Below are 13,013 nucleotides of genomic sequence, written 5' to 3' on the forward strand. Positions count from 1 at the left end.
AAACAACATGGTTGGTTATGTGGACTAGGTGATGATATAAATGTAAGCTGTCTGATCTGATTATTCCTTAATCTCTAAAAATCTACCAAATGTTTGCCTTTAGCATCTCTTGTTGACTACTTCAGCATCATTTTATCAACATCTATTTACTCAACTTCCTATCTAGAATTGACCAAAGGCTTAAGTTGAAGTATCTGCCAATTTTCTGATGTACATGGACATTGGTATTAATACAGATCCATTTACTGAAAAAAAAATTGAAAAAATATCATTGCCATCTATATTTGGAGCATACACGTTTCCAACTTTTTCAATAAAAGTCTTTTCTCCTCATTACTACAGACAAACAACTCTGACTACATCTAAATTCTTTTATTACTATTCAACTATTCTTTCATTTTCAAATTCCTGAAAATCATCTTTTATCATCTTATCTTTACTTTCTGAGTTCAGTTTTTATCTCTTGCAAAAAAAGAAGTAATCTTGTCTGTTGTAAAAAGGTTAGGTTTGTTAAGCATTTTTTTCATTTCAAAATGATTTAAAATATCTGCTACATTCATTGAAAGGAAAGCATATTTTTCATATCCATTATTTAACTGTCTACAAAATTCATCAATAGGGTCATTCTCCATTTAATTTACTTTCTGATGTTCCTTACTTCTATAACTCTGATTAACATTCTTATTCAAACTGCTACTATAGTTATCTCCCAAGACAGAGAGAGGAACATTGAGGAAGGTATTTAGGAACAGCAGGGGTAGGTATGTAGGCTAGATTATATAACAGGCTCAGATGTACAGGACACATATGACAGACGGGGACGGTGATGGACTCAAGAGAGAGAGAGAGGAACTCCATGATGGGTTTAGGTACGGGATTTCTGATGGACATCCCCATCCATCATGAACACAGTGAGAATCTAGTTCTCAACCTTAGAACTTTCTTTTGTTGCAGATACATGAGGTAGGCCAGATGGTGCAGCAAGTTTGCAGTCTGCTGTAGGATTGTCTCTATATGGTGGGTTTGGGCATTAAGGCCCCTCTCCATAATCTCTTCCACCATCCCTGGCATGTAAAGTAATTGCCACCTCCACTGGCACTACTTGTTGGTGTATACGACAGCATCACCCCCCTGGGCAGAGCTGCCTGATGCAGGTGGTGCAAGAAATGCAGGTTTTAGTTGAGGCAAAACTGTCAGGTTATGATCTAGAAGTGCTGGGTACCTCTGCTGTAAGTGGTGGCACCACTGAAGTCATCTGTGAAGGATGGTGGTTAGAGCCACTGTGGCCTGTCTAGCTCCCTGTGTTGGTGGTCATGAAGAAGCAGAAATAAATGTTGCAATGAAATGAAAGATTTACACACACACACACACACACACACACACACACACACACACACACACACACACACACACACACACACACACACACACACACACACACACACACACACACACACACATATTATAAATGCTAGCAAGAAAGAGGGCTAGAGGAGAGACAATTATCATAAATATTTTAGGAAATAATGTTAATGTCACAGTCAATAGCTATTCCACATACATTTAAGAGTACTTATATCCAGATGTAAAGGTGTAAGTCCATAAATTAGGTTAACAGTGATGCTATCCCTGGCTTTTACAGCAATAAACATTCTGCAAAAAGTGTAATTAATTTGCAAGTTGTTTATGGATAACACTGAGCTAACCACTTATTGGGCCTGACTACATGTGATTCTAAGGTATGACTACAGGTAGTAAATACTGAATTGTAAAAATGCATAATACACATATTTTTGTTGTCTGGTATTGATCCCATATCAATCTCTTTTCAGCTAACAGCTGAATAGTTCAAAAGATATGTGAGCTAATCATACCGGTATGAGTTTCCATATGTAGACTATGCATACTAATGTAGCTGTCTGACAACTGCTTGTGGCCTGATGTCCAGATAATTGATAACCTGTTGGTAGAATTAGTAGTAGTCTGACTTGGCAATTAGCAATACCTGAATCTATACTTACCCTATGCCCATCTAAAGTACTGCAGTCTCTCCTGATGCCCCTTCAAGTTTCCTTCTGTCTCTGTAGGGGCTATAGATAAGAAAATACAATAATAACGATTGTTGTGTGTTGCTGAGTCATGGTAGTGTATTGCATGGTTATGGGGGATATATATACATATATATATATATATATATATATATATATATATATATATGTTGATGGGTGTTATAATATTTCTTTTGTAGGCTAAGGAAGTAATTTTTTTCACCTTTCTTAGGACATTGCAATAGTGCTGGCACTGTTCACCCATGCATGGGATGTCAGCAGTATGGGTGATAGCCTTGTTAAACTATTCCAAACCTCAGCCTTGTACTGAGACCCAGTATAGCTGACTTCCTCCAGCCTCCAGCTGTAATTCCTTGAATGGAGTTATGCAAATATATTCCACTCCTCTTCACACCATCGCTGTGCTCTAAATGGAGTACTACCCTCACCATCATCTTCCCTGTTTTCCCTTCAATGATTTCCAGATAAGTAGCAAAGAACTGGCACCTAAATCAGACCAAATATACACAAGTCTGTGTGCAATAGTGGCTACCATGTAGAATTGCATTTGCACAAGAGATGGCAAAGAAATTGCCTAGAATTACTGTATTTTAATACACACACACACACACACACACACACACACACACACACACACACACACACACACACACACACACACACATACACACACACACACATATATACACACATACATACTTCTTTTTGTACTTCCTGACATTGAACTCACACCCTGTATCTGGACAGTCTGACCTTAAATGAGCATGCCTATTATCCCTGCTTTCTCACTCACACATCTCCACTGTGAAATACATGCCCTCATGTAAACCCCCCATGTTGTGCATATAATGATGAAGTGTGTCCCTGCCCATTGCACAGTCATTGTCTGTCAAATGAACAGTGAAGCAGCCAAGGCATGGGTAGGCAGGGTTTGTTTTTACTGCAGATACCTAATCATTGTGAATATGTGCTAAGTCTTCTTATGATCAGTAATAGTAATAGTCGTAGTAGCAATTGTGCAAGGGATGCTGAGAGATCCCAGCCCTCTGAAATGGTATCTAACGTGGGCTCTTTATGTCTGATGCACAGGTTGGCCACTCAGTGCATGTATAAGCACTGTAACTTTTGTTTGACTGCATCATTGTCATTGTCTGTATTTGCTAGATATATGAGTTTATGTGGGGGTGATATCTCTGTATGGACATAATCATTTTTACTGTCTGCTTACTATGTTTAGGTATTGTAGTATTTGCTCATGAAAGGTTGATCACATGCCTTTATGACTGCTGATGAGAGTGACCTAGCCTTGGGCTGCTTATGTCTGATGGTTGCAGTAGCCAGTCAGTAAATGAGTAGACAAAGTGTGGTTTGTTATTTGTTTTTTGTTTGTTTGTATATATGCATCAGTGGTATTGTCTGCATCTGCTGAGCTCTTTTGTTAGTCATTTTAGGACATTTTAGTCACCTTTAAGCCAGTGCGAAAGCATATTGTGCCCACCTCTGTCTAACATGGTCATCCCCTGCTGCTGGCTACTCATCTGCCCCCTCATCTTTGTCAACCGCCACTGTCTGTGGTGCTGGTAACTGTGTTCTCTGTACTGGGACATTCCGCATAGATGTCCATTTTCAGTGGAAATCCAGGGGAAAAGTTCCAAAGTACTGCAAAAACATTTAAGAATGACAATTTTATAATCTTCAAAAACAGTACAAAAAAATCTACACTTAATATAATTATACCAAATTAGACATACCTGGGGATTCGATAAACTCTGTGTAGGCTTAGCACAAAGCCAATTTAGAGATTACATGTTTGCACAATGAGCAGCAATGCTAAATGCATATGCATGCTATGCATCGTGCTTACAGGAATACATGTGAGGTGAAACCATGCAAAGTAGCACGAATGCATATAGAATATGATGCAAGTTTACCTATGTGCAAACTTGCTCTGCAAAATTGCGCAGACAGACTCAATCATCACCAGGGCTAAAATGACTATAATGACAGTAGTAGTAACACATTATAGAAAAGTGTACACTGCAATGTGCACTACAATATGTTTTTGGCATATGGTAATAAAGGACTTGTGGTGACTGTGAGGTCTGGCCAATACCCCACTGGACTGCCACCAATTAATGATGTCCCTTACTATCCTGGATCAGTAACTAAGGAGGTTCAGTCCTCACTACTGACTGCAATATGAGACTGTCACTTAAACAAAGGTAGTATTTCACAATTTTCCCCTAAAAGCACAAAAAGAACATGCTCTATTTTCCTGGGACTGGACTATATACTTCTGTCCAGCCAAATGTATTTTCTTGTTTTACACTTCAGAGCAAAGTGTCCCAGTTTAATACATCTGATACACTCACACTCAAAATCTCACACATCCAAACATTTCTGAGAAAGCCTGACACAGCTTTCCACCTGTGTCTCTTTCCCAAAATAAAGCTTCAAAAGCTTAAATCCTGCTCTCCCTCTACTGACAACCTACCTCCTACCTTCCTCAAAATTGCTGATGATTCCATAGCCTATCCTGTATCTATCCTAATCAATAGATCCATTCCGGAATACACTGTCTCTACCGTTTGGAAATCCTTCTTCACCATTCCCCTGCATAAAGGTGGTAATTCTACAGACCCTTCTAACTATTGCCCCATAGCCATCCTATCCCCCTCTCTAAGATACTTAAAAATGCATACACTCTCAGCTTCTCAGCCATCTCCTCCAGAACAACTTTCTCACTCCCACTCAACATGGTTTCCATCCTAACCATCGAACCACCACTGCCACCCTCTTATCCTTCACACATACCATAGCCGAGGCCCTAGACAACAATAAACTTATATCTTGTCTCTTCCTTGACCTTTCAAAGCCTTTGACACCATCTCCCATCCCCTTCTACTGTCTAAACTTGAAAATCTAACTCTGTCTTCTTCTTCCCTAGCCTGGTTCTCCAGTTACCTATCCTGCAGGCAGAAATCTGTCAAATGGCTTTCTTCCACCTCTTTATTTATATCTGTTCCTACCGGAGTTCCACAAGGTTCCATCCTGGGTCCTCTCCTATTTAATGTCTTTACCAACGATCTCTATAGATCCTGTAAAGAATCCTCCCTCATCCAATATGCTGATGACTCAACCCTCATCTCTATCTCTGATAATATCTCTAAACTCCACACTCTAACTCAACAGCATTTCAGTCCACTGAACAGTGGTTATCCAATAATCTACTTATCCTTAACCCCAAAAAGACCAAACTCTTACTCTTTCTGCCTCAATCTCTCACTCACCACAAATCCACCTTTGAAATTACATCCATTAATAAGACTTTAATCCAACCAGAATCTCACACAAAACTGTTGGGGGGTCATCACTGATGACAAACTCAAAATTAATCACCACCTGCTCCAAGGCATAAAAAAGACAAACCAGAAACTTAGCTTACTATACCGTAATAAAAAAAATCTAACTACCAGTCCTAGACTCTCCCTTGTACAAGCCTTTCTCCTTCCCCCCTACTATATGCTGCCCCTGTAATCACTAACATTCAAACCACAACCCTGAACAAACTCCAACAAGCCTACCATAAAATAGCTAGGTTTGTCACATACTTAACCTTACAATGCACATCACTGCCTGGCTTTAAATTCACTCCAGTGGCTTGAATTTCCCCAGTTCCTACTTCTATCTCAACTTCAAATATTACATTTCATTCTTAATAAGCTTGCATCCTGTCCTGCTCTGTCTTCACTCATCTCTATGTCTACACCACCTCGGAGTCTCCGCACTTCCAGTCAGCAACTACTGCTCAAATACCAACCAAAAACATCTATAGGCAAACACCTATACAAATACTCCATTGCACAAGCTTGGAACAAACTCCCTATAGATATACGTTCCATCATCCACCCAGCACACTTTAAAGAAAAACTCAAATGTTACTTACTTAACTCCAAACTTTGTCATTGTCAGGCACCAACTTAAGCACCCCACTGTAATACCTTTCTTCCTCCCTCCTCTCTCACATAAGTACTCCATTATCTTAGGTTATGTACTAATGTTTTCTAATCAGTTTTGTTGGTTAAAACTCTGCTTGTACATATGTAAATATAATTGCTACTATCATAAATAAAGGTGTGCATGCATTGCTACCTTTTATTTACATTTTATGTATAATTGAATTTTTGATGCTTAATTACATTTCTTTGTATAACTTAGTTTTTCTCTGTTCAAATTCTTGCTGTTAAATAAGAATTTTCTGTAATTTGTTCATGTATTGGAACTTTTCTCCTCGGTTCTCCACTGAAAATGGGCCACAAACCAGTTAACAAATGTCAATAAATAAAATAAATAATAATAAAGAAAGAAAGAAACGCTGCCACCAGTCAGAGGGAGAGAGTCGTCACTCTAAGCATATAGATAAAGGTATAACATTTTTTGTTAATGTTATTAGATGTAGTACAACTAAGAAATTCAACTGCAACTCTAAAATGATAGTGTACCTTGCTAGTTGTCAGCTCTGCACAGCGTTCTACATCGGTAAAACTGAACGTAAACTGAAGGAATGTGTGTATGAGCATTTGTATAATATTTCTAGGAATAAACCTGAGAATGCTTTAGCAAGACACACTATGAACAATTCTAATCATTTTTTTAAATTTAGGGCAATTGATCAGGTAACTTATAAACCAAGAGGCGGTCCACATAGTCTAAAACTGGACAAGCTTGAATTAGTATGGCAATTGCGGCTGTATGCACATGGTTTCCCAGGCCTCAATGATATTTGTTCTATAGCCTGTTTGATTAAATTAAAAAACCTAGAGCAATAATCATTTGTTAAGTTTTTAAAATATTTTAAAAAAAATGTTTTTTATGGTCATATTTTATCAGATTTATTTTGTGTGTATATGTGTTGGGTTTTGTTATGGTACCTTGTTACAACTTGTTTTCATTTCCTTCAGAATGAGGTTGATCGTGTGATTTTAAAAGAGGGTTATTTAAACAAGTTGATGTTTTTATTATGAATCTGAAAAAGTTTGAGTAGAGACCTAGACGAAAAGTGCTTCATTAAATTAAATTTTGTTGGCAAGTGTTTCTCACATTGTCATTTTTTATTTGGTTTACTAGTTTTTTTAATTTCTTTTTTGTTTGACCAATCAGAGGGTCTTCAGGCCCTTCAAAAGTGGTATCCAATTATGAAAATTAATTATCAAAATAAATGATAGCTATGACCAGAACAGCCATGCCTCAGGGTGACCTGGGGAGTATCAAACAGGTAGAAGCACTCACTAATCTCTAAATAAAAACACTGGTTTCCAGCCACAATGTAAAATAATGAAAAATATTTAATACTAAGTAAAGATTATTACAAAATTGTAAATCAATAGCTCTCAATAAACATTAGAATACAGTCAACAGAAATATAAATCAGACTGCAGGATAGTAGTCCATTATCCAAGATCATAATAACTAAACGTTCCTAATCTAACTAAAGAAATACTGTCCCTCATCCAGGAGTGGCCTTAGGTCAACTAGTGCCCTAGGCAAAAGGGCTCCTTGGCACCCCACCACCACCACCTGGTGCCCCCATCCTGGTCTACCTACACCAAGTAAATACTAGAAAAGCACCCCTGCTAGATTGGCGCCCTAGGCAGCTGCCTAGTTGGCCTATGCCTAAGGCCGGCTATGCCCTCATCTACTCTAAGATATAATAGCAAGGCCAAGGCAAACTTACAGTTTTCTTGGTGAGTTCTCTTTTCTTGGTGTCAGCTGATTACTTAGTACTTGGCAAACTGCTCTGTATTTGACAAACTGCTGTCTCAATTGTCCAATTTCAAAATATATTAGCTGCTTTAAAGAAATTATTTTCTGTCAATCAGCTGTTTAAACAATCTCCTAGCAACAAGAAACTTTCCAATGACATCACTCTCTGCTCAGCTGATTCTCCATAGCTTGTACTTTAGAACATCCCTCTCAAACATGCACAGTTAGAACTGTATCAAAGCAGTGACAATTCCCTCCAGTAGAGCTCTTTTGAGTATGTACCTTTAACTCCTAGTGGGCGTGGCTTCAGCATTTAAAAATTGAAGTTATCACCTTACATTTTTAACAAATACCTATTGACAGAGGTCATATATCAATAGAATTGCGTTTGCTATCATGTATGCTTCAAGATACAATTTTCCAATACCTTGTATGTAACATGGTTTTGGAATTATTAATGCAAATATGAACAAGCAATATTTGATGCCTAGAGGAGCAGTAGGGTGTAACTGCAGAAATGCCTGGAGACGTCACTCGGCTGTAATGAGTTAAGCATTCTGTTTAAACAGGGAAAGACTCAACATTTTAAAACTTATTTTACATTTTCACAATTAAGCATGCTGGCATACAATACAATTTAATCTGAGAATATGTACAGATCTCATGCCAGACATTTTAACACAGATGACAGTGCTTTTGGTTACTTCACAGTTATTATCAAGGGTACATAGAATGCATTATAAATACACTAGTTTGCGGAAGTGCGTATATTGGAAAGGGTCACATACACGAATGCTAGGAATGAAGAAGGAGGAAGAAGACATGTGATACATAGGAATGCACATCATATAAGGGCATGTCAGTGTATGTACACTCCAAAGACAAGCCAGCATCATAAAATTAAGCGCATATGTACATAGCACAGTATGTATTGCTATTCATATCTCCTGTGTGAGTATTTTATTTTTGTCAACACACATTATAATATATTTTATGTGACTGACACACAAGGATACATATCAATGGAGATGACTGGTTGTGATATAAACATCCTGACATGATCACTGGAGAGGGCATTTAGCAAGGACGGTATATACAACTACCATAACCATTAGTCTGTGACATTGACATAAAATATGTGATCAGAAGGTATTTATACATTTTCTGCAGAAAAGGGTCACATACACGAATGCTAGGAATGAAGAAGGAGGAAGAAGACATGTGATACATAGGAATGCACATCATATAAGGGCATGTCAGTGTATGTACACTCCAAAGACAAGCCAGCATCATAAAATTAAGCGCATATGTACATAGCACAGTATGTATTGCTATTCATATCTCCTGTGTGAGTATTTTATTTTTGTCAACACACATTATAATATATTTTATGTGACTGACACACAAGGATACATATCAATGGAGATGACTGGTTGTGATATAAACATCCTGACATGATCACTGGAGAGGGCATTTAGCAAGGACGGTATATACAACTACCATAACCATTAGTCTGTGACATTGACATAAAATATGTGATCAGAAGGTATTTATACATTTTCTGCAGGAACTTGTACAACTGTAATGATTTCTCAGTAATCTATAAGACCACTTTTTGAAGGTGTTAAGAGGGACAGTGTTACACCTGTCATTAAAATTAGGGGCAATCCTGCCCCGTTGAAAGCTTTGCATGACACATAAGCTATAATTCACACCTTCAAGAATGCAACCCTTGCCATCAATGTTGTCAATGAGCTGTTTAATTGCTGGGTTCAGCACAGATAGACTTATCACCCATGCATCTTGAAGGATATCTGCACTGTCAACTCCTAATGGTTATTCATCACAGAGAATACTTATGTATGGCCAACAAGATGTGTGGTAGCTCAGTTTGCCAAAAGTGGTATACTTGACTAAAGCATCCCTGGATGACATAGTTATCAGCCATATGGATAATAACACTTAAAACGAACATACTATTTTGAGTGGATTTCCTACATACAGCTGTATATTACATGAATCTGACACATGTAATAGCAATGGATATTGTCTGCAGCATCTGCAACTGATGTGTGAATTCATAAGTGATCCATCATAATCAATGGCACAGTACTATGTAAGGCTAATGGCAATGCATCAGTTATGCTAATGTGCACAGAAATCCCAGCATTGCAAAGTCTAGCTTCAATGAGAAAAGACGCTGTCACTGTAGAATTGTTCACATACCATACAATACATGGAGCACACTTTATATCAGCACGTCAATCCCAGGATATGTGCCACATGATCATTTTCACCCTGACATTGCCATGGAAAATTTTACACTACCATGAAATCTTGACATGCATGCATGCATGCATATGTCTTCATGAAGCTATCAGGTGGTAATCCTGATGTGAGTACTGGTATGTTTGTGGTGCTGTACAGTCACACTATAGCTGTACCAAGTATACAATTGAACTTCATAAGTTTATAGGTGCATAGGAGAGTACACGGTTAAAGTCCCAATATCCCATAAAAGCCTAGCCATATTTAACATGAGTTACACAATTTTCGATAGCTATGTGAACAATGTTCACACAGGGATGTGCCTGTGCTATGTTATCTATTACCAACTGCCTCTGTCCATGTGGGGCATGGGCATGACAACAGGAATACAATCATGATTAACCATCCATTAATTTATGTTCCACTTGAGGAGGGTCAAGAAAGGCTTTTGCTTTATATAAATGGCAAGCATGTTCCAGAGAAGGGGTAGTGCCTGACAGATGTTTCTAACACTCCAGTATGATTTTTTTTATGCAAGAGACTAGGCTAACTTCTTTGGAAAGAGTGACCCTTGTGCAGTTTGTGTTAATGTGCAACATTGCCATCAAGACCAGATTGTAGAGTGCCCTGTAGGCCAGACACAGATCGATCATTAGTAGTCTGTTACAGCCATAATACAGTGATAGGGCTATAAATCTTTCTGTATATGATTTCTTGTTTACGCCATGTATCTTCATTGTGTAAAAACTCTGGGTTTGCTTCAGCTATTGCAGATGTGTGGTGAGGTGCATGCAAAAGGGGTGCATTGTATTTAATTATTGGTGTGATGAGAGCCAAGTACAATGTCATTATAAAGTCATTTGATGTGGTTAGTCTGCCCATACTTATGAATTGTGCCACATACAAGGGATTTGTTACCACTGTGGATGCATGGTGGTTGATGTTCTGATGACTATTTAACAGAGTATCCAGATCACGTACTACAGTGTGTACTCATAGAAGTGTGCTGTCTATATTGTAATTAGCTTGTATATTCACTTTTCAAAAGGGAATAATTATGATTTTGTGTTCATGTAGTGTTTCCTGGCTCTGGCACAAATTATTTTTGTTCATTAATAGTTTCTGCAGTATATTAATAATGTTTGTGGATTCAATGATTGTCCAGATTTTGCAGTCATCCACAAAGCTGGTCAGATAAAGGCTGTCTAAGTTAGTCTTGCCTTCTAGGAATAAGCACCGAACAGGAAAGGGCATAGTTCAGAACCCTGTGATATGACCTCTTGCCAGTGATGAAGTCACACACTTCGACGGTACGTGTCCTGTCAGTGATCCTTTTGGTTACCCACCTGGTGATGTATGGATTTATGGCAAGTTGAGACAGTTTATCTGTAATACCTGAGTGTGGATTTGTGTCAAATGTTTTGGCCAGGTCTAGTTAGGTGGGATGCACAGTCTTTCCTTCATCCATACCCTTGGTGACCTTTTGAAAGAAGTCAAACAGATTTATCAGACATGGTGTATCCTTAAGGAATCAACAATGGGTCACGTACACAGTTGGTAGATTACCTGTGTCCTTTTTTATAAGGTCCATGATGATTCCTTTGATTGCTTTGCAGATGAGGCTAGTCAAGCTTATGGATTTATAATTCTGTGGGTCAGGTGATGGTCTACCCTTGCTCAGATGGATGACTTTACTGTACACCCTTCTGCCAGAGCATAGCCTGTTTGGAGGCTGTGGTTAAGTAGTGATCAACTGTGTCTGCTAGGTAAGGTTGCAAGTTATAGAAACAGCATCCTGGGATGTTGTCAGGGCCCATTGATGTCATGTTTTTAACCTTATAGAAAACACAGATGAGCTACTTTCTTGAGAAAACAAGCTGAGTAATGTTTGCCTGTTTCCTACAGTTGAATATATGTAGTGCCATCCACAAACAGCTCTGCACTTAATTGTGTACTCCCCATATCATTTTGTACTTATTTAAAAATGATTTGTGACAACACCTCTAAATACAGCCTTGGGTATGTATCACATGTCATACAGTGAAAGTCTTCACACAGACATACAACTCTGCCAATGTCAATAAATACATCAATTGCACATCATATGCATATGTGCTTTTCACTGTAAAGTTGCGTTTGAGTGGCCTGATACCATCTATGGATACATTACAAATGAGGTGGATGTGCCTTGTGCAGAAGAGCTACTGACACAAATGTTTTCAGTCACACAATACCACCAGGGACCACCTCAGTAATCATTCTGAATAGCAACACAACTGTGAATACAATGAATTCACAAAGGTTACAATTGAATCTGGACTACTTATATGTTTGTGTATATAACAGAATTACAAATGTGGATAAAACAAGACATTTGTGTCCATGTAATCGGTATGACATTATACTGATGTATCTCACTGAGCATTTAATGATGGTAGGTAAAGACATGCACACCTGAGCCATACTGCAACTGTCACTGTGATGGTTGGATGATAACTCGCTAGAATGTTGGTATACCCCACTATAAAATACATGTGCCTTAGTAAGGAAACAACATACATACCATCATCCCATGTCAACAGTTCTCAGGATGCATATTACTACAGCTGTTATGTAAGGAACATGTAATCAAATGGCAGCAGAGGCCATCAATACATTACCTCAAATCACAGATTAGAAAACACTGTTGCAGGGCTACAGTACATACATACATACCTCTACACAGCACATGTAGATAACAGCAATATTGACATGGGCAGTATTCATGGGGTCATAGGACATTAGTAGCTAAAAGCCAACATTACATAAAATTCTAGCCATTATTATGGCATTTAAACAAAAATTGCAATAACTATAGGTTGGAAGATAGTAAGGTTATGTGTGTATGCATTTGATTGCATTACATACTGCCTC

The sequence above is a fragment of the Protopterus annectens genome, chromosome 3.part0, assembly GCF_019279795.1.
Source record: "Protopterus annectens isolate FY-2018-M chromosome 3.part0, PAN1.0, whole genome shotgun sequence".
Classification (NCBI taxonomy): Eukaryota; Metazoa; Chordata; order Ceratodontiformes; family Protopteridae; genus Protopterus; species Protopterus annectens.